Genomic DNA, 18,894 nt, shown 5'->3' with positions numbered 1-18,894 from the left:
TCTGCTACTGACCTCATGGTCAGAAATTACAAAGAAAGTTCAGGAATTATCTGGAAAACAGAATAACAGTGCTGTGTTAATTTACCATACTCTGCCAGTTCATTGCTCATGTAACATACAACCCTACAGAAACTGCATTTGTAGACTAAGTTATTACCTCTTTCTAACTAAAATATTCATACGTATTTCTGAACAGATTCAGAAGTCATTCATTATAGATTCAGGTCATGGTTAGCAGTCAGAATTTATCCTTGGTTTGATGCACAGCAGCATAACTTCTCTAGTTCGAGAGAGAGAGTAAACCCAGATGGTGCAAATGCTCTGCAGGTCGAGGTGTGGCTGGGACATAACCTGGTGCTGTCTTTGCTGTGATCCTGTGCTCTCCCCTCTGATCAGTGTTCGTTTCTGGATACTCCTCACAGGTACAGGTATACATCTCCCAAAACAAGAAAGTCTTTTGGGGCAGGAAAGTGGGAAAAAAAAAGTAAAGGAGAGAAGCAACCGATATCAGGAGACAATGTATAGTAATAAAAAAAGAATACAGAACTGCTGACCTCTGTACTCACAATTAGAGAATACTGTCTTATGCAGACCATGCATGAGAAATGCATGTTCTCATCAATCTTGTCCTTTTTTGTCAGTTATTGACAACCGCTTATTAGAAGAATGTGGGTTTTAAGAGTAATTGGAATGAACGTTAGATGAGGTAGGTGAAAGGTGTGCTCTCCAGTATGGAAAGACTGAAGAAGAGAAGGGAGTACATCCATCCCACAGTGTAGCTGATGAACAAGACAGATGTTTTCAGTCCATTTTCCAGCAGAATAGAAGTACTGTGGGGTAATCTCTATACTTTTCCCTAATTCTCCAGGTTTTTTTCTTTCCTATTATTATGATTAATTATCTATTGCTTTGACAAACCAAAAAGCTGTGCACTTTGTGCAAGATTTTGCAAGCTATAACCAACCACAAAAGCTTGGATTAAGTAATTTTAAACAATTATTCTTCAAAAAGAAAACAAAACTTTCTTATTTTTCTTCAGACACAAGTATTTTCAAGTCATAAATAAGCATGAGAAGAAATTAGCTTCAGCTGTGGCATCTGAAGCACTGATCTTCTAGGCAGGTGATCATTCCTGAGATCATGAAGGATCTCCGTTATCTGTGTTATCACTCCAACTAGGAGTGAGTGAGAGAAGTATTGCTGATTAGTAGTGATAGAGATATGTCCAGCATTTGAATAACGTGTATAGGCTACGATTACTCACTTACTTTTACCCTCTCCTTGTGTATCACTTCACACTTGTATAAGGTTAAACTAATCAAACTAATTCAAACTAATCAAATTAATTCTCCTCCTGCTGGGCTTACAGTCAAAGTGAAGATATTCTCCTCTTGTAGCATGAATGTTAGTTTTCAGATGATAAATAGCAGTGTAAACTGTTTTATTAACTGCTGCTGGATGATAAAATCAACGTGAAGAAATAATAAAGCAACTGAGACAATTGTAAAGGTAGACTGGAAGGCATAAATGCAAGCTTGGTATGAGGATCCAATAAACAGCCACAAAGTGAATGTCTTTTGTAAATGCTCTTTTTCTGTTATTGCATTGAATATGATTAGCAAGGATGGTAAAATACAAGATGTTTAATTAAAGTCTGTTCTCATGAGATAGCCAGCTTTCTTACTCACTTTCAAACTTTGTATAGCGTGGAAAAAAGCACCTAGTCATATTTAGTTGATATGTATTACCAAACTATCTTTTGCTGTATACTTTTCTCAGTAGAAATTCAGATTCAGGTCTACAAAAGTCTCTAGGTGTAGACAGTATAATCCATTATACTGATGACTCAACCTGATGGAAAGGTGTTCACATTTTCTGATCTGGCTTTCACACAGTTTCAAGAAGCCCTGCTGTATTTGCAAGGGTAGAAACTGTGACCAGAGTTTGGCTTCACATCTCTGGCTCTCAAACTCATCTTGATCCCTTTCCTTTATCAGAATACTAATAAGTTAATTGGTCATCTGGCTTGTTTCTTACAGAAAAGCTGCTTGCCAGTGTGAAGTGATCTATCATTTTGTTACCCTGTGATGACCTGATGAGAGAATTAGAGCTAGACATTTCCCATGTATTTTATTCCCATATATATATACTGAATTAGAAATAGCTATTAGCATGTTTGGGACTCTCAATTTATGTGTTTCCTGCTTGCATTTATTTTTTCTTATGACTGCTTTCCTATAACTCATATATTAACTAGTAATGATAGAATAATTGATTGTGGGGTTGTAAGTAGGTGGAAAGAGCTGGTGAGTGCTTTTGGTTCAATGAAGTAACAGCAGGGCTTCTGATAACTGAGAAGCACTGTGTAATACCAATTTTTTATGTGTCTACTCATACTAATTACATATTTCTGTTTTGATTCTTCAAATGGCCTTAATGGACCCTAATAACTATCTTGGAATAACCTATTTCTCCTGAATGCTAATCAGAGCGTCAGCATCCTACCTCCCAAATTTGCCCTTTCTGAGAAGTTCATTAAAACATTGAAATCAATTCTCATAAATTTTAGAGTAGTGCATTTTTATTTCTGTAAATGCTAAGCACCACAAAGAGGTAAGTTGCTGTTAGTTACTCAATCAGATGAGTCTAGATACCCATCAAAAAACAATTAGCACTCACTTTAAAACAGTGTGATAATGAATTGCATTAATTGTTAATGTTCACTTTCAGTATCATTATGGAATACATCCTAAATTCTTCCCTGTAGGAGAACCAATTGACAGAAAAGAAACACAAGAAGACTGAATGCAATTATTTGTAATGGCTCAAGCTCCATTGCTTAGTTGTGAGAGTGATTTTGGTCATGCTTTCACCCACTGGTTTTTGCTCACAAACCACACTAATAACTGTTTCCCTGACAACATGTATCTTTCCATAATAAACCAGTTTGGAGTGGCTGGAATCCGCTAAAACAAAATGAAGAGTGTTAAAAACGTTATGTTTTTGTTAGAGGTCTTAAGTTTCAAAGGGAAATAATAGGTTCACATTATGCAACTTCTTTAAAATAGCTTAGGCCAATCAAAATCTTTTGCAGAGCCTTGAGATGCATATGTGGTCAACCCTACTTCCACCCTGCCTGTTTGAATTTATGCTGGTGGTTAAAATAAAAAGCCTGGGGAAACCAGTGAAATGTGAATGTGAGAGGCAGCTCCCCCAAACTTCTCTGTAAATTGAAGGTGAGTAATTTGGGAGGGTAAATGGGTAAGAGCCTGAGTGACGTTTGGAAAAGGAAGGGAGGGTGGAGAAATGAAACACTGGATGAGGAAAAATAAAAACAGGAGGTGAAAAGGTGGTGGTTCTAAAAAAATAAGTGCCATGCTAGTACAGAGCTCTTATAACAGACAGTAGATACATTTAAGGTAAGAATTTTTGTCCCTTTGATTATATGGCAGAGAGCTGTACAGCATAAGTAAGTAAGATCTCTTTTCATAGAGGAAATACAGGGGAAACGCATCTGCTAGTGAGAGAACAGGCAAATGCAGAAAACTGCCATAAAACAGCAAGGCTGCAGGTTACTCAGGAGGCTTGGCCCTCACATTCCCTCATGCTGAAGCTGGTCCATTTGTCAGGACAGACTTAAATTTTCACAGAGCAGGCCAATATAATCTTTATTTAGTTGTTAATTATCATTTATTGGTGTTTATTAACACACGTAAGATGTCTCTGCCCCATCTGCAAGTCATTTGACCCTGAAGCCACAGCAGTTAGCACCACAGCAAGGCAGGATGTCTCATTGCTGATGATTAACACAGTCATATTGGTGCCTCATTGCTTGTTATGATTCTAATGCTTATCTGCAGACTGCCCAGAGTATCACAGATGGGGACACCAGCTACCTGATCCCTGAAATGACAAAGTCTTGTTGTATGTCATGATAGCAGATGCTGGCAAGGGTTGTCCCTTATGACAGTAGTCTCTTCAGTGCAGTCATACTGCAGACAGATATCTGCTCCAAACAGCAATTTATGGGTAAGTGCATTTGGAAATCCCTTTGGTCTCTTGAAGGTGCTTTATGCTACCTGTAAGCTCTGCACATTCTCAGTCTATATGATTATCGGTACTTTTTAGGTTAAAGTTAGGTTAAAGAATGAATTAGCTGAAAAAAATTGAGGCATGTTCAACAGGTGATGAACTGTCAAGCTTGTAAATACACACAAGTGACTCATGTATAAAGGCATTCCTGCTTAATTTTGGAATGAGGATGTTTTGGAGACAAATGATCAAATGCTCAGCATCTTGTGGGGTGTGGCTTTGGTGCAGCTTTGGAACAAACAGGCTGAATTCTTCTAAAGTTTTGCTCTTTTTCAAGCACCAAGAGCCACTGTCTTATCTTGCCAAAAGGCAGATTTCTGCTGCTGAAAGATGCCAGGCACACACAATGTACAAGTGGTGAAAGGAAGTGGCTGTAGTCTCCCTGCTTCATGAGCACCACCCTTTATTGGAGCCATGGCTGCGGAATGTGTATGTGTATATGTATGCCAGACCCACTTGCTTTTTGAGGTGACTTGAATGGTTGATGCTATCCTTTGAAGTGGGAGGCATTTACCTTTCCAGAGAAGTCAGAATATACTGATGCAAATTGCATGGAAACATTTGACACTTTTCTTTGGTGACAACGAGGTATAATTCAGACACTGGAGGGAGAGAAAGATATCACTAAGTACCTGTTCTCCTACTCTGCTAGCTGGAATAACAGGCTGTTGCCCAGTGAGCCCTTTTTGCTATTATTTGCACTCATGGACAAAGCACATGCAACGTGGCTCTCTTGAGAACATCAATAGTACTTTGCCTATTGATGACAGTACTTTGCCTTTGCTCTTGAGGACAAGAGCAGAACAAAACATGAAGCGTGTTCATTAAAGCACAGGACAGAGGGACAGGTAGGTAAGCAATGCAGTTCACTTTGGAAATTTCAGAGAATAACTTCCCCAGCAAGCTAGTGCCCACGCTAAAGCTGGAGCTTATAGGATGGAACTGTTTATTGTACACTGCATGTGAGAAATGTAGGCTTTACAAATCAAATCTCTCCTAGTAGATGACTCAATGGCCCTGTCCTGAGGTCTTGTCCTCCAAGAGGACCAACGAGGGATCTCCACTTAGCTGCCAACTCCTCATGACATTGAGGCTGCAGTTCTACACTCACAATTCACTTAGAAAAAAGAGGTTGCATATTAATTTCATTCCTTATAATGAAGAACTATGGTTTTCAATTGGCTTTACTCCCTTGGATGACTGCAGCAACTAAAAATGTTTTGCCTGAGAAGTGGCATCTTATAGCAGATAGGATGGTACTGTCAAATAATTATCAAAAAGGAGCCTTTGGCATGGATAAAAGCACTTTGCTGCACCACTATCAGGGCAGACTCATGTGCCTTCAGATCTGCTTTTGGTACCTCTTGCCACACCTTTTGACCACATTTCAGACAGTGTAACTATGAATTTATCACTGAAGCATCCCTCAGACAGTGCATCTGGCACCAGCAGGTTGATCCAAGCCTGTTCAGTTCACAGGAAGGGAAATGAAAATGCTGAAAAACTGATTTGCCAGAAAAAAGGAGCCTCAGTATGGGGAGGAGGACTGGGGAAACGGATGTTGTGTGTGCCAGGGCTGAAATACGAGCTGTAATAAAAGGGAGCTCACTGAATGGTCAGAGTTACAGCAGCTGTTTCCTTGTGATTGCTGCTTCACATCTAATTAGACCTCAGCAAGTTTTAAGATCATTCTCAGCTATGATGAGCATATATTTGAGAGGGATAAAGGGAACGTGATTTGCTTTTACAGTACCTGAGGTGCCCTGCAGGCTGCACTGAAATCCTTGGGAGCTGTAGGCAATCACCATCCTTTGAAAAGTCTGAAATTGAGCCTTCAATGAGTAAACAAAAACAGAAATCCCTGAGCTCAACTAGGCCATGGGAAAGCTGATCTAGGGAGAGCCTTCTGTCATGTGTGTTGTGAACTGAATTATTAAATTTTTATGCTGGAAAGATTTTGCTCTTATGGTTGGAAAAAATTGAATAATTATATTTCCCTGCTTTTTTTATTTTTGATTCATTTTATCTTAAACCCAAGTCGCAAAATAAGATTCCTCGAACAATTACTGGCCAAGAAGATGCTCTCTTCATTGTGAAGTTAGGTATCTATAAGAATTTATTGGTCTTCAAATGCCTGGAAATTGTTTTTGAGTAGGTGTGAAGGATGGAGAAAGAGGAGCTTTGACTTGAAGCAGCAGCAGTTCCCTGCTGTTCCCAGGAGGGAGGTGTGCTGACATGTTCTTGGCAGGACCAGTAGCTGCCCCAAAGTAAGACTTGCTGTGGGATATAATTCCTTCTGTAACAGGGCTGTGCTGCTGCAAACCTATGGTTCAAGGTTCAGTGCTGTCCTGAGCATTAGCTGTTAAACAGACACCTACATAAGTGCTGAGCTAGGGGAGATGAGATTATCCCCTCATTCTCTTTCTGCCTATGGCTACTTTCATTTTGGAGGGGTTTCTGTGCAACTGTGTCTGCTCAGGTTATTCTAATGCCTCTCTGCCTTTCAAGCACACTGAAAAGCACTGTGAGGAAAAACAATAGGTGCCTGAAAAGTGTTGAGGACAGACAGTGAGCACAGAGTTTCTAATAGGAACAGCTAGGAACAGAAACCTGTGATTAAATCTAGGCTGTGCTTTGGTGGAGGGCTACGTGGGTTATTTCTCAAGGATCTGCTAACCAGACAGGAGTGCCTTTCTTCTTTTCTCCTCTTTCATACTTAGTGTTGGGAACAGACAATTCAGGAAACTTAATACCCATCCTATTCTTGCCTTCTCTCCTGAGAAAAGTGACCCCATATGTAAGAAGCATTTTGTACATAAAGAATGGGAACTTTCTTGTTAGTTCATCAGTACACATAGCCCAGAACAGAAAAAAAATGTCCCGAGTTTTCAACAGCAACTGACAGTGTGGTTAGAAGTAATTGAAATCTTAACAGATATGAGAAAAGATTTTTCCCTTTGCAACAAAAAGAGGTTCACAGAAATGGAAGCACTTATTTTGTGCACAGTGATTGTCTTCTTAAGGAGAAGAAAACAAAACAGTGAGCGATCCTTTATGCTAAAGCCTGTCCTCTAAGCTGTATTCAGTTGGACCTGAGGAAAGGCAATAAACCTTGTCAAAAATGGGCTGTGGTTGTACCTCAAATGGATCCATATGTTTCCCAGCAATTATTAGCCACTGACATTGTACTGATTTCCAAGAATTTTGCTGTCTAGGAGATATGAGACTGAAAATGACTCGTGCAATATTAATTCATTTACTGAACAGTTCCATGCTTTGCTTAACACTAAGGATATTAAAATGAGAGCTCCACAATGGAAAATTGCAAATGGCTAGCTTGGAAGATATGAGAGTGAAAGCAAAGTTTACTTTTAAATAATGATGCCTTTTCTTGATCCTCTCTTTGATCAGCTAGCTCTGACAAACTGAGCAAAGCAACTTAATCTGTTGGGCTCAAAAAGCTTGATGTCCATTTCTTCAGTAAGTTGTTGCAAAATAGCTTTAGGTGTTCCTAAACAGCTTATTGAAGATGATATCTGATGATGTCTGAAGACAGATTTTTTGTGCTTTTACTAAGGTCCCTGCCTTTGTCCTCTCTTACAGCCTTAAGGGAGGCTGTAAGACTTCAAAAGCTCTGGGATTTTTCTGTGAATTATGCAAGGTTTTTCCTTGCATCTCTGGGTGTCAGCTTTCAGCTTTGGAAATCCAGTTATCCCATCAGACCTGCTGACTTAGCACAAAAATTCTTCTAAATGTGGCATATTCTTTGTTGAAATCAATGAGCATTTTGTCTTTACAAGTGCACACAGAGCCTCTCCTGATGGCTCCTCTGAATTTCACCTCTGCAGTTCCCCCTGTGAACGCAAAATAGAACAGAAACTTACTCTTATGTCATTTTCAGTAGTTGGTATATTGACTGTCTAATTTTTTCCACTGCCCTTTTTTAAAATGACAAATACAATCTGTTTATATCATGTATCTTTACAGAAAACATTTCAGCGTTAGTTACCATATTTAGTGAAAAGTAGATACGAAAAGACTGCTGCTAATAACTGCCTCCTTCTAGAAGCAGTCATTCTGATCCTTCTCATCTGAAGTGGCTGAAAGTAGATCCAGTGTTCACTAAGATTCAGCTGATTCACAAGGAAAAAGAAAACTAATGTACTGCATCATTTTCTGCCTTTCAGACCTTCAGACATGCTTAAAAAAGAAACAAGCAGACAAAAAAAAAAAAGACAAATGGGTTTCAGTCTTCATTATTGTTACTCACTACTTGCAAATGCTTAATATCTGTGTCTGGGAACTAGGACCTGCAGCAATGAAAAAGATGACTGTCTGTCTAACAGAGGTATACAAATAGAAGTGGCTGTGGGGGATACAGATCTCTGGGACATTCTGCAATAGTGGGAGGAAAAGGCATCCGACAGACTTCAGGCACCCAAAGCAAGTATTTGGAGCCCCCTTTGAATGCCTGGGAAATGAATTTCTCAAAGCTGTAATTTTAAACGTTATGACTGTTGTGTGCATCCTTTGCAATGTGCGTTTTAATGCACTCATGCAAAGTGGAAAGTTTTAATTCTTTCTTTCTGCACCTGCTTATTAAAATATGAAAGGCTGGTTCACATAAGTGATCTGAAAAAATACCAGCTTACCTCATTATGGGCAACTAAGCTGCACCCAGACTGTTTTTAGTGCTACTTTTCAATCATACACAATTTTCCTATCGGGCCTTTTTTTGCTAGGGCAGATATTTCAGATGTGACAGTCGCTTTTGTTTGTGCAGAATGGATCTGTGTGAGATGTCTTACGTGTACTGAACAGTGACAGTAATTTTGCTGACAACAGAGAAGTGGAAGCTTCAAAGAAAACACTAGTGACAAATGTGCTGGAAATACAAAATAGCAGCTGGCTGGTCCTCCCTGGAGGCAAACCTTTTATTTAAATTAAAAAGTTTTTCTCTTTAGATGGCCTGTCTATATGTCATAAATTGATAGTGCATATAAATGACCTGAATTTAGTTTTCAGAAGATAATAGTCCTGGAATTTAATCTCCTAAATCTTCCTGATACTTTACTCTTCTTCCATTCACAGGCAGGTTCTATGTTTCCCAAGCAAAGTGGTGCTTTCCCTCACTTGGTCACCTATGTACTGTTGCAAAGGAAAAGTACCTGCTCATACTGGGAGGCAAGTGGAGAAAGAAATAAAGCACAGACAACGAGACTTGAAATACATGTGGGAAACAGTACCTGAGGGCTCTCTCAAGCATGCTGTCCACAGTGAATTAAGAAATATCTTGTTCTGGCTTTCTTTGATGTCTGGAGAGGTGTTTCATTGTAGTGGGTGTCTGCCCCAGAGCTTGACCTAGTGCTCTTGGAGGACTAGGGTGATCTGGGAAATAATATGAACAGCTGAGGATCTAAGCATGCTGGGCAGTGTGCCATCATTGACCTACACACGATTTGCACCATGAGGTAGTTTCTGAAACCTCATTCTTTTGCCATCCTAGGTTAATGCATTTTGCCTCTAAGTGGCACCTCTCAATGTATATGTAATGGATATTTTACTAGGATTGTTTTGCAGTCAGTAGGAGTTTGGTTTTCAGGTTCAATATATTTTTTCTTTAGCCTTCAAATTCTCTATGCAGGAGTCCTAGGACTGCTTCATTTGTTCTCTTAGATTTGATTGCACTTGGAGAAATATTTGATGCTGATGAGTGGGGTTTGACATTCTGAATTGCTGAAATAATGTGTAGAAGGTTTGGTAATGCAGCAGAATTCACTGGTGCTTGGGTTTTGAGCATCTGCAAGTGTACTTTCCTTACTTTTGTCATAGGAACAATTATGCTGCTTTGAAGCTTGACAATCTGGATCCTTTCTGAACTACATCAGTTTGTGAAGCTGGATGATGAAATCTGAAAATCTGGCTCAAAACATGCTGTCATTTTAGCTTTGCTTCTTAAAGCAAGCAAAATCAGTGGGATTGTTCTGGTAAAGCACTGTTCTTTCAAATTTGTAGGTAGGATATCTATGTTTAGGAAACTTTACAAACAAATAAACAAAAAAATGACTAATGTTTATTGGTACTGTTAGATGCATAAGTTTCCTCACAGTTCTGTAACACTGTAAGCCTCATCTGTTCGCAGATCTTAAATCATTTTGAACATCTATCTTGAAGGCATGGTGATTCAGTGTAAGCTGTAGGGATTCCTAGTCCTACCTGTTTTAGAAAAATTAAATTCCTGAAATATATTCTGCCTGTAATTCTTTTAAATGTGTGGTACTGCTTGCACATTTCTTTCTAAACTGTCAAAGTCTTTGTGTAAATTTCTGCTTTTTCTGTGGGGAAAAATGCAGGACTAGAATTCTGTGTTTTGCCAAATCCTGCTGTTAAACAGCTGTGTGTTTACTTCACACACCTGTCAGGGCAGGCAGCTGATATCACCAGATCTCAGGACTGTCCCAGTTGATTTAGCTCCTGGACATTTTTGTAAGTAACAGTGTCATAAGTATATTTGATAGCAGTGGGCGTTTATTCTTCTGCAAATGTATCTTGACCTCTATTTACTACTGTTAAAAATCATCGCTTTTACAGCTTCTGGGCTAGCTTAGGGCAGTTCTTTGCAGTGCAGTTGACGTGAAGATTTAGATATGTGAGATGTTTATGAATGTGATGCACTGAAGGGATCCAGGGATCTTTGCAGTTTGGGCAGCATCTGCTGCCTTTCTCATGCCAGTAGAGACGTGAGGACTGAGAAAGAAAACAAATGGGGACACTGGGAAAAAAAATAACGTTTATTGGAAGTCCTCTCTCTCTCCTGTTCCGAAGGAAAGAAATGTTACAGGGGAATACTTTCATCTCTTATGTGATGGGGCAGTGTTGTGGTTTTGTGGTTTTGATGCCGGTATTCCACATCAGAGCATCATGCAGCAGTTAAGGAGTTAATGCTGCTGGGAGCAGCAGAGGGGTGGAGCTCCGCACCGGATGCCAGGCCACGCTCTGCCTGGGCGCGTTCTCTCTCGGCTGCCGTGGAGCTTCAGTGCATGTGGTTCACCTACAATTCCTCCTTAACGTAAGCTCACAGCTTTTTGGTTTGGAAACTTCATTTCTCTTTCAATTGTTCAATTTTATTAGATTTAGTAAAGTCACCGTTCCTTCTCAGATCGTGCCGTTGTTTTTTCTAGAACCATCTATTCCCTCTGTTTCCCCCTCCCCCCCCCCTTCCCCACCCCGGCACGCACAGCTCTGCTTGGGTTGCCGCGTGGCCTCTGCAGTTTGTTTTTTTTTTCTCTCTCCCTTCTCGGTTTCCCTTGGGTCACTGTCACGGATAACACCGTGACAGGGAGGTGTGCACAATAACTGCTGATTCTGCTTGTAGTTCTTACCTCATTTCTTAGCAGTTCCACCTGGAGCTGTTGTGCATGCAGGCAGTGAGCTATCAGTTTCCTGCTGTAAGACAAAAGGTGCACAAGAATAAATTTTTTTGTGTGCAAGTCAACTGTTAGTGGATATTTCCTCCCTGACTACCTTTGGTGTAGTCTTTGACTTCTCTTTGCTGGTATCTTGCTTCTTCCATAGTGATCAATAACAGTTTTCAGTCTGCTGTACTGCATGGAGGCGCAACCCTTAGCCCAGGAAGACAAGATGCTGTTGTTTGTTTCTCAGCCTCAACAGAGTCTGTGCTGGAATTGAAATACTTCTTTTTTTTTTTTTAATCAAACCAGTGTGTGCTCGAAAAGTTCAGCCTCTCCACCAGAGTGTGAATGGGACCATTGCACACCTGACCTCATTTCTGTAGTTTTTGATAGCATTCAGTCATTTAATGCCACTTTAAGAAAAAAAAATCTGAACTTTTGACTGACTTTTCTCAGAATTGTTTTTAGAAGGATTTACTGTTGATTTAAATGGTTAACACTGCTTTTATTGAGAGTGTAGAGAAAGAAACCTTGGAGGCAGGAAACTAACGGCTAAAGCAAACCAAGGTGAAAGCAGTGTTGCATGTGTATTGTGCACGGCCATGCAAGATGAGAGCCCTGCCCACACTCCCTGCTTCTTCCCTGTCCATCAGAGGGATTTTAGTCTAGCAGCGAGATCCAGCATTGGTTCATTATAACACATTTGCACCTTAATACGCTACCCCAAATACCTTTTCTCCAGAAGGCAAGGCTGGCTTTTACAGGCTGTGTCTGTGGATGAGCTTCCTAATGGGAAGGATGAGATGTTTGTATTGAGAGCTCTTCTAATGTTGCTTTATTTTTAGGAGACCTCCGAGCCCCTGACTAACAAAATACATCATCTGTCATACTCGGAATTTATTTTTACTGCAGGGAACATTGATACTGAAAAGACAGCGATCCTGCACTTCTCAGATAACAGCATCCCATCTTCATGCCCTGTGGTACTTCACCCAGCTTGCAGCTTGGAGGAAAGATCCCCTAGAGGGGTACTGCATGTATTCAGCTGGAATGAGCAATGCTTGAGGTAGGGGAGCGCAAGGAAGGCTCATCTTCAGGAAATACCTGGTTGAAACTGGCAGCTGTAGTGTGGTGGTACTGGCCAAATGAAAGCAGCCTTACTCAGATGTCAGTTCAACTAACGCAGCTACAGCCAGCAGAACAGCAGAGAGCTACTCTGCAAGGGAGGGAAAAGGAGGAGCAAATTAGATTTGGATGTCGGTAATTAATAGCTGGCTGGCAGAGGGGCGTTTTGTCAGCCCAGCTGTGGGAAGTTCTTTATTACAGATAAAGTCTCAGCATGATCCAGGCAGGGAAACCTGCCTCTTGTGATGGTGGAAGTGGGGAAGTGTGCTCCTGTTCTGCATTGATCAGTGTGCTGTGCTAGGTAAATAGGCTGTTCATTTTTCATCTTCAGAAAACACATCCTTCAAATAGTAGCTATGAGAAATACCTTGGAACCCTAGCTTGAATTTATTAGGAAAATTATACCTTCAGTGCTGGGCTAGAAGCAAGAATCCTTGGCAAGTTTCAGAAACACAAATGTGATGTTGTCAGACCGTCACCTTGCACAGCCTCAGTCACCCAGCACGCCAGAAGCAAGATTCTGATCTTGGGCATGTCAGGTACCTGCTCTTTCTTGAGCAAACCTTTCCTCATAAGTCATGTCCGTGGCTCTAAAAACACCCTTCATTGTCAGTTGCCACGAGGCCCTTTCTCAGGCAGGACTTGGTTGCAAGCTAGTCAGACCTCAGACCTCACCAGCTTACTGTCTTTCTGTGAGTCAATTTTCTCTTAGTTGGTATTAGGCTATGTATACTTACAGCAAAATGTACCTCCCTCCTTGGTAGAAAGAAGGATCAAAAACATATAGGTGTCTTTTCAAGTCTCACCTCATTGCTCTGCCTTACTTTTATGCTTGGAAAATCCCATCATTTTCAGGACAGATTTACATCCTTGACAGCACACATCTCCAGTTATGCATCTCATGAAAGAAAGTGGTTTAGATGTAATATCAAGGATGAATTTACCTTCTTTTATCTCTTTATGGGCGCATTACTTGCTGTTTCGTAATTATGAAACAAAAACATTTAACAGGCATTGTTCCTCACTATTAACTAGCAAAGCTATTTCTTGTGTGCTCCAGTGTGCCGCTCATATTTTTTTAGCCCTCACCACTGGGAAGTGGTGCAGGGTTGGGCACAACTGACTAGGAACAAAACCTCACTATACTGATTCCTCATGTTTGAAGCTGCAGATGCAGTGACCCCCTGGTTGGGTGCAGGAAGGGTACCCATGGCTGCCTCCCATTCCTGCCTGATCCTTGACTTAGTGGCCATTAATTTCTGTGCTTCTGGGAATATGAAACTGAAGACAGTGTTGTCCATTTTAGGTACTCATCGAATGCTTGTTATTGTACATTAAACATTTTTATCATTAAAATAATGGCCCAGGTATTACCAGCCACAAGATTCCCACTTCTCAGTGTATTTTGCAGAGTGGGTACTGATCTTCTTCCCGGTTGACACTGCATGCTTAGAAAACTCTTCACAATAAGAAGAGTTTCTATTCTGTGTCACAAAAAACATACACATTTACATTTTCAGACAGTATTTCAGAAGTCACAAAGCAATGAAGACTAATGCAGCAGTCTTTAATCAAATTGGAACTGATGGGAGTGGCTAAGGTTCCATATGGAAGCCAAGGATGGCATTTTAATATATAATCTTCTATCTTGCAGTTTTTGGTATCGATTTAACTGAAAGCCAAGCACAGGATACAGAATGGCTTGAGTTGGAAGGGACATTGAAGATCATTTCTTTCCACCTCCTCCCCCTGCTGTGTGCTGACTGCCCTCCACCTGCGCAGGTTGCCCTGAGTCCCATCCAACATGGTCTTGGGTACTTCCAGGGATGGGACACCCACAGCTCTTGGGCCCCCTGTTCCAGGGCCTCACCACCCACTTAGTGGTGAATTTCCATCTAACCTCGTCTCAACTAAATCCTCCCCTGTTTTATAAGACAGATGTTATTGGAGGTAAACCATACCACCTGAAGGAGCCCAGTGCAGCAGCTGAGACCCACAGAGAAATGTGAGGAGGTGATGTTGAGCCCTGACCTACTGCTTCTGCTGCCACAGGTGAGAAGGAATGGGGACTATGAGCAAACAGATCATACCCAGAGCCCAGAGGAGAGGATAGGATGGAAGGAAACAGCTGGAATTTGAGGACTGGGGACTATAGGATTTTGTTTGGCTTAGTTGCAGCAGCACTGCACTGTAGTAGAAGATGGCTTATTTACTATTTCTGTTAATGTAAACTCTTTGAGAGCCAGAAGATAGATAGATATATACATTTTTAATCCACCCTGTGCTTTTTGTAGTACTGTCCAGTGCATGGCAGAAACAAACACTGCTGGGCACTGCTCCTTGCCAAGCTGAGCCAGTTTAGTGGTAGTGCAGGAGCTGCTAACCTGATCAAAAGACAGCCTTGATGCCCTTCTCTTCTTTTCTGTTCTCCTAAAACAGTTATGAGAAACTGGTGTGCAAGAAGGCAGCTTGGATGATTCTTTCTTCTGGCCATGGACATGGTGTGTGCAGCATGTTTCAGTTCTCAAGTACATAAGCATATAGTGTTCTAGGAAAAGTCACAGGCAACGTGATCTTTAATGTGTCAGGAACAGGGAGATTATGCAGTGGGGTCAGATACAGGAGCATTGGGGGCAAGCTTGAGTCAGGTGGATAAAAGGTTCCTTTAATTAAGGGATCTGCCAGAGGCAAAGTATTGCTTTTATGCTTTTAACGTTCTTATTTGGCTAAAGATATTGGCTGTTTGCCAATTCACTCTTCTCTTATTTATATGATTCATAGCGCTAACCCCAGATGAGTTTTCCCTTCCCTCTCTGTCTCCATCAGAGCAAGAGATGCTTAGCAAGATTTCTGTAGAACAGACACTGCAAAAGCAGTGTGCTAGGGCAACACAGCCACCCCACTGCAAATGTGACTTCTCTCCTTCAGAAGGGAGATGCCACAGTCACTGAGATAAGTGGGTAGGTCAGACTGAGGTACTTCCTAAGGATCAGCATTGCACAGAAGTGGAATTTGGTGGGAGACATCCTGTAAGAGTTGCAGTCTTTTGTAAGCTATGTTTTATACAACTTATTTCATAAATTGTTCACCTTTGTGGTGTAGTGGTGATGACTTTGGTGTGGGGAATTCTTTTTGTTGGTGTAAGCAGAGCTTGGTAAGACGGTGTGCGATAAATGTTGATGAATATATCTTTTAATAATTATAAAGCCCCTTTGTTTTCCAATATCCAGAGCACCCTGTATGTCCGCAAGGAGCTGCCACTTCTAAGCAGAGGCCTTTAAATGACTCCAAAGGTTTCCTGAGCTCAAGCAATTGTTGATGCCAGCTGGAGCTCTGGAGGGGCATTTCTCTGAGTTAGCCTGGCCAAGTATAAGTCACAGGCCTGTCTCCCAAGCCCAGCTTTAAAGCAGCCTCCCCAAATCACCAGCCTGACACTGGAGTGCATCTCACTTGTCACAGTGCTCAGCTCATAGCTGTCTCTAACCACAACTACAGGAGCAAGCTAGTGTCCCAAGGGCACCATCAACTTTGTTAGTGTGAGCAACCTCACCTGGGGCTCACCCACACCTGCTGGTTCTAATTAAAGTCAGCCCTGGGCATCTAGAACCTTCTTAGAGCTGTTGTGCTGCTGCTGCTCTAAACATGTCTCTTGTACAGACCTTAGCTAAGTCAGTGATGTAAGTCTCTTTTTCTTTAAGCTTGTCTCTGTCCTGTAGGTGGTAGGTAGGTGGTTTTGTCTGTGGTCCTCACTCCTCGGTGGCTGGCTGGTGTATCACATTACCTGGCTTACCTAGCTTTCCTCAAAGCATTTTGGCACAAAGGTTGTCTTTCTTACTGGTAGTAAAGTGCCTCCTTTAGCAATAAAGCATTGTGAAGAATACTGAATATAGTGGTGGGAATTAGCCTTTATCTCATCCGTGCCTTGTAGATGCTAAACAAAGTACATCAAGGAGGACTGCATACATGGGCTGCTGCTGAACTGTTATCTTTTGGTAGTGTATCTGGAATCCTGTAGTAATGCATGCTGCGTGTTACTATCCCCTTAACTGCGTAAGCGCATTGTTGTGCAGAAGCTCAGCTTTAGCAGCACTGGGTTTTAGTGCTAGTTCACTGATAAGCCCTAATTAATTTGATTGAAAGAATTTCATTGAAAGAATCCACGTTAAGGGAAATAGGACTGCCTGTGCTGTTTCAAGAGGTGCTTTTATGAGTATGGCGTGTACAGGATAGTGGGGGAGTGTTGATGTTTTTTTGTTGTGGGTTGTTTGGTTTTTTTTGTTTTTTTTTGTGATGAGGTTTGCATGTGTTTTCATGCTATGATAGCAGATTCCTGTCTGCCCATCAGCAACACAGAGACTCTGGTCCCAGCCTGGCATTAAAGTGAAGGTTTTCATTCACTTTTGCAGATCACTTGGGATAAATGCTCAGCATATAATGAAGAGTTAAAGCCTGGGGATCTGGAAGTACTGATCTGCGCTGCTAGGAGAAATGAATTGATGGGAGGCACTTACAAAGCTAAAACTCATAGTGGCAAAGATGGCAAAAGAAGCAATGCAACATGATAAAGAAAAATCATTACTGTTGTTGTTTCCATTGGGCTCTTGTGTGCCAGATAATTTCTTAATGCAAAGTCTTCTGTGGTTTTTATGATCCACATTCATAACTGTGGACTACTTTACTGCGTTCAGACATGAAGAATAGCTCCTCTTCTCCAGTGTGTCTGGCAGAGATTCCTGAGTGACACAGGTCTGTGGTTGACCACTATGGTTAGAGCACGTGCCGAGTGGGGTTGAATACTGTAGTAATTAACTGTGAGTCAATCATATTTACTGCAGCTCTATTATTAGAATGTTCTCAAGCAATAGCTGAATTTATTTGGAACTAAAAAGTACCTGATCTTAGCTGATTTATTGCTAATGCAGTTTGAATGAGAGAGAGAATCTAATAAGCGTGTTCTCCCACTTCTCTCACCCCCTTTCAGGACTATTTTAAAGATGAAGGTGTAACAACAACTTTATAGCTTACTTAACACTGCAGTTCAGCTTCAGTGCTTTCTGAGCTATGCTTTTAAGTCAGTATGAAGATTCAAGTTGTTGTAGTTTTGATGCCGGTATTCCACATCAGAGCATCATGCAGCAGTTAAGGAGTTAATGCTGCTGGGAGCAGCAGAGGGGCGGAGGTCCGCACCGGATGCCAGGCCACGCTCTGCCTGGGCGCTGGAGGTTCAGCACGTGTGCTTCCCTTGCAATTCCTCCTTAACGTAAGCTCACAGCTTTTGGTTTGGAAACTTCATTTCTCTCTCAATCGTTCAATTTTATTAGATTTAGTAAAGTCACCGTTCCTTCTAAGATCGTGCCGTTGTTTTTTTGTAGACCCATCTGTTCCCGCTGTTTCCCCCTCCCCCCGGAGCGCGGCTCTGCTCGGCAGTGGCGTGGCTACTGACGCAGTTTTTTTTTCTTTTTCTCTCCTCTCTCCCTTCTCGGTTTCCCTTGGGTCACTGTCATGGATAACACCGTGACACAAGTGAAGTAGTTTTTTCAGGTCAATAGGAAAGAGGTACAAAAGGTACAAATATCTGCAGTGTTTTTTGGAGAAGCTGAAAATTTGCTAGCAGAGTCATGCTTTTCTCCTGTGGTAGTGGAGCAAGGGCTGTGTGTGGCTGCTGTTCCAGCAATGGCAAACTTAAAGCGAAGGGAACGTGTGGCAGTGGGGGAAGAAAGTGGCATCCCCTCTGAGGCACTCTATTGTGAACCCTGGGGTAGAATTAAAACTAAAGCCATATGGAAGGCTAAGTCAGAGGAATTTATTTTCCTGTGCCTACTTGATGAAGCAAATGAGCTTGCAGCCACTCTTTGTTGGTAAGATGTCCAGATGGTTTGAGTGTGTGTGGTAAGAATGCAAGTGAATGTTGTGAAGGTTGGGTTCAGCTAAAAGTAGAACTAAGTGCAAGTCTTTGCTTACAAATGCTTCGTACAAACAGGGTCAGACCTCTGCAGAGGCCACACAAACTAAAAGGAACAACAGTGTTGGGGGGGAAAGAATTGTGATATCTGGCAGCTGACTAATATCAAGTGACATCTGCTAAGTGAAAGAGTTGCACCCTTGGCTGGTGCCAGCCAGTCACGCAGCTGCAGAACTAATTCTGCAAGCTGCTGTGCCACACTGGGGCTGATGTCCAGAAGCATTAAAGCAAAGAGCACAGATCTGGTCAGACAGCATCACTGAAGTGTCATGAAACATGAATAAGGCTGCTGTGGCCCTGCAT

This window comes from Cyrtonyx montezumae, unplaced genomic scaffold (assembly GCF_038088225.1).
Source record: "Cyrtonyx montezumae isolate F1298 unplaced genomic scaffold, pur_monq_1.0 scaffold_24, whole genome shotgun sequence".
Lineage (NCBI taxonomy): Eukaryota > Metazoa > Chordata > Aves > Galliformes > Odontophoridae > Cyrtonyx > Cyrtonyx montezumae.
Note: the sequence above shows the minus strand (reverse complement) of the source record.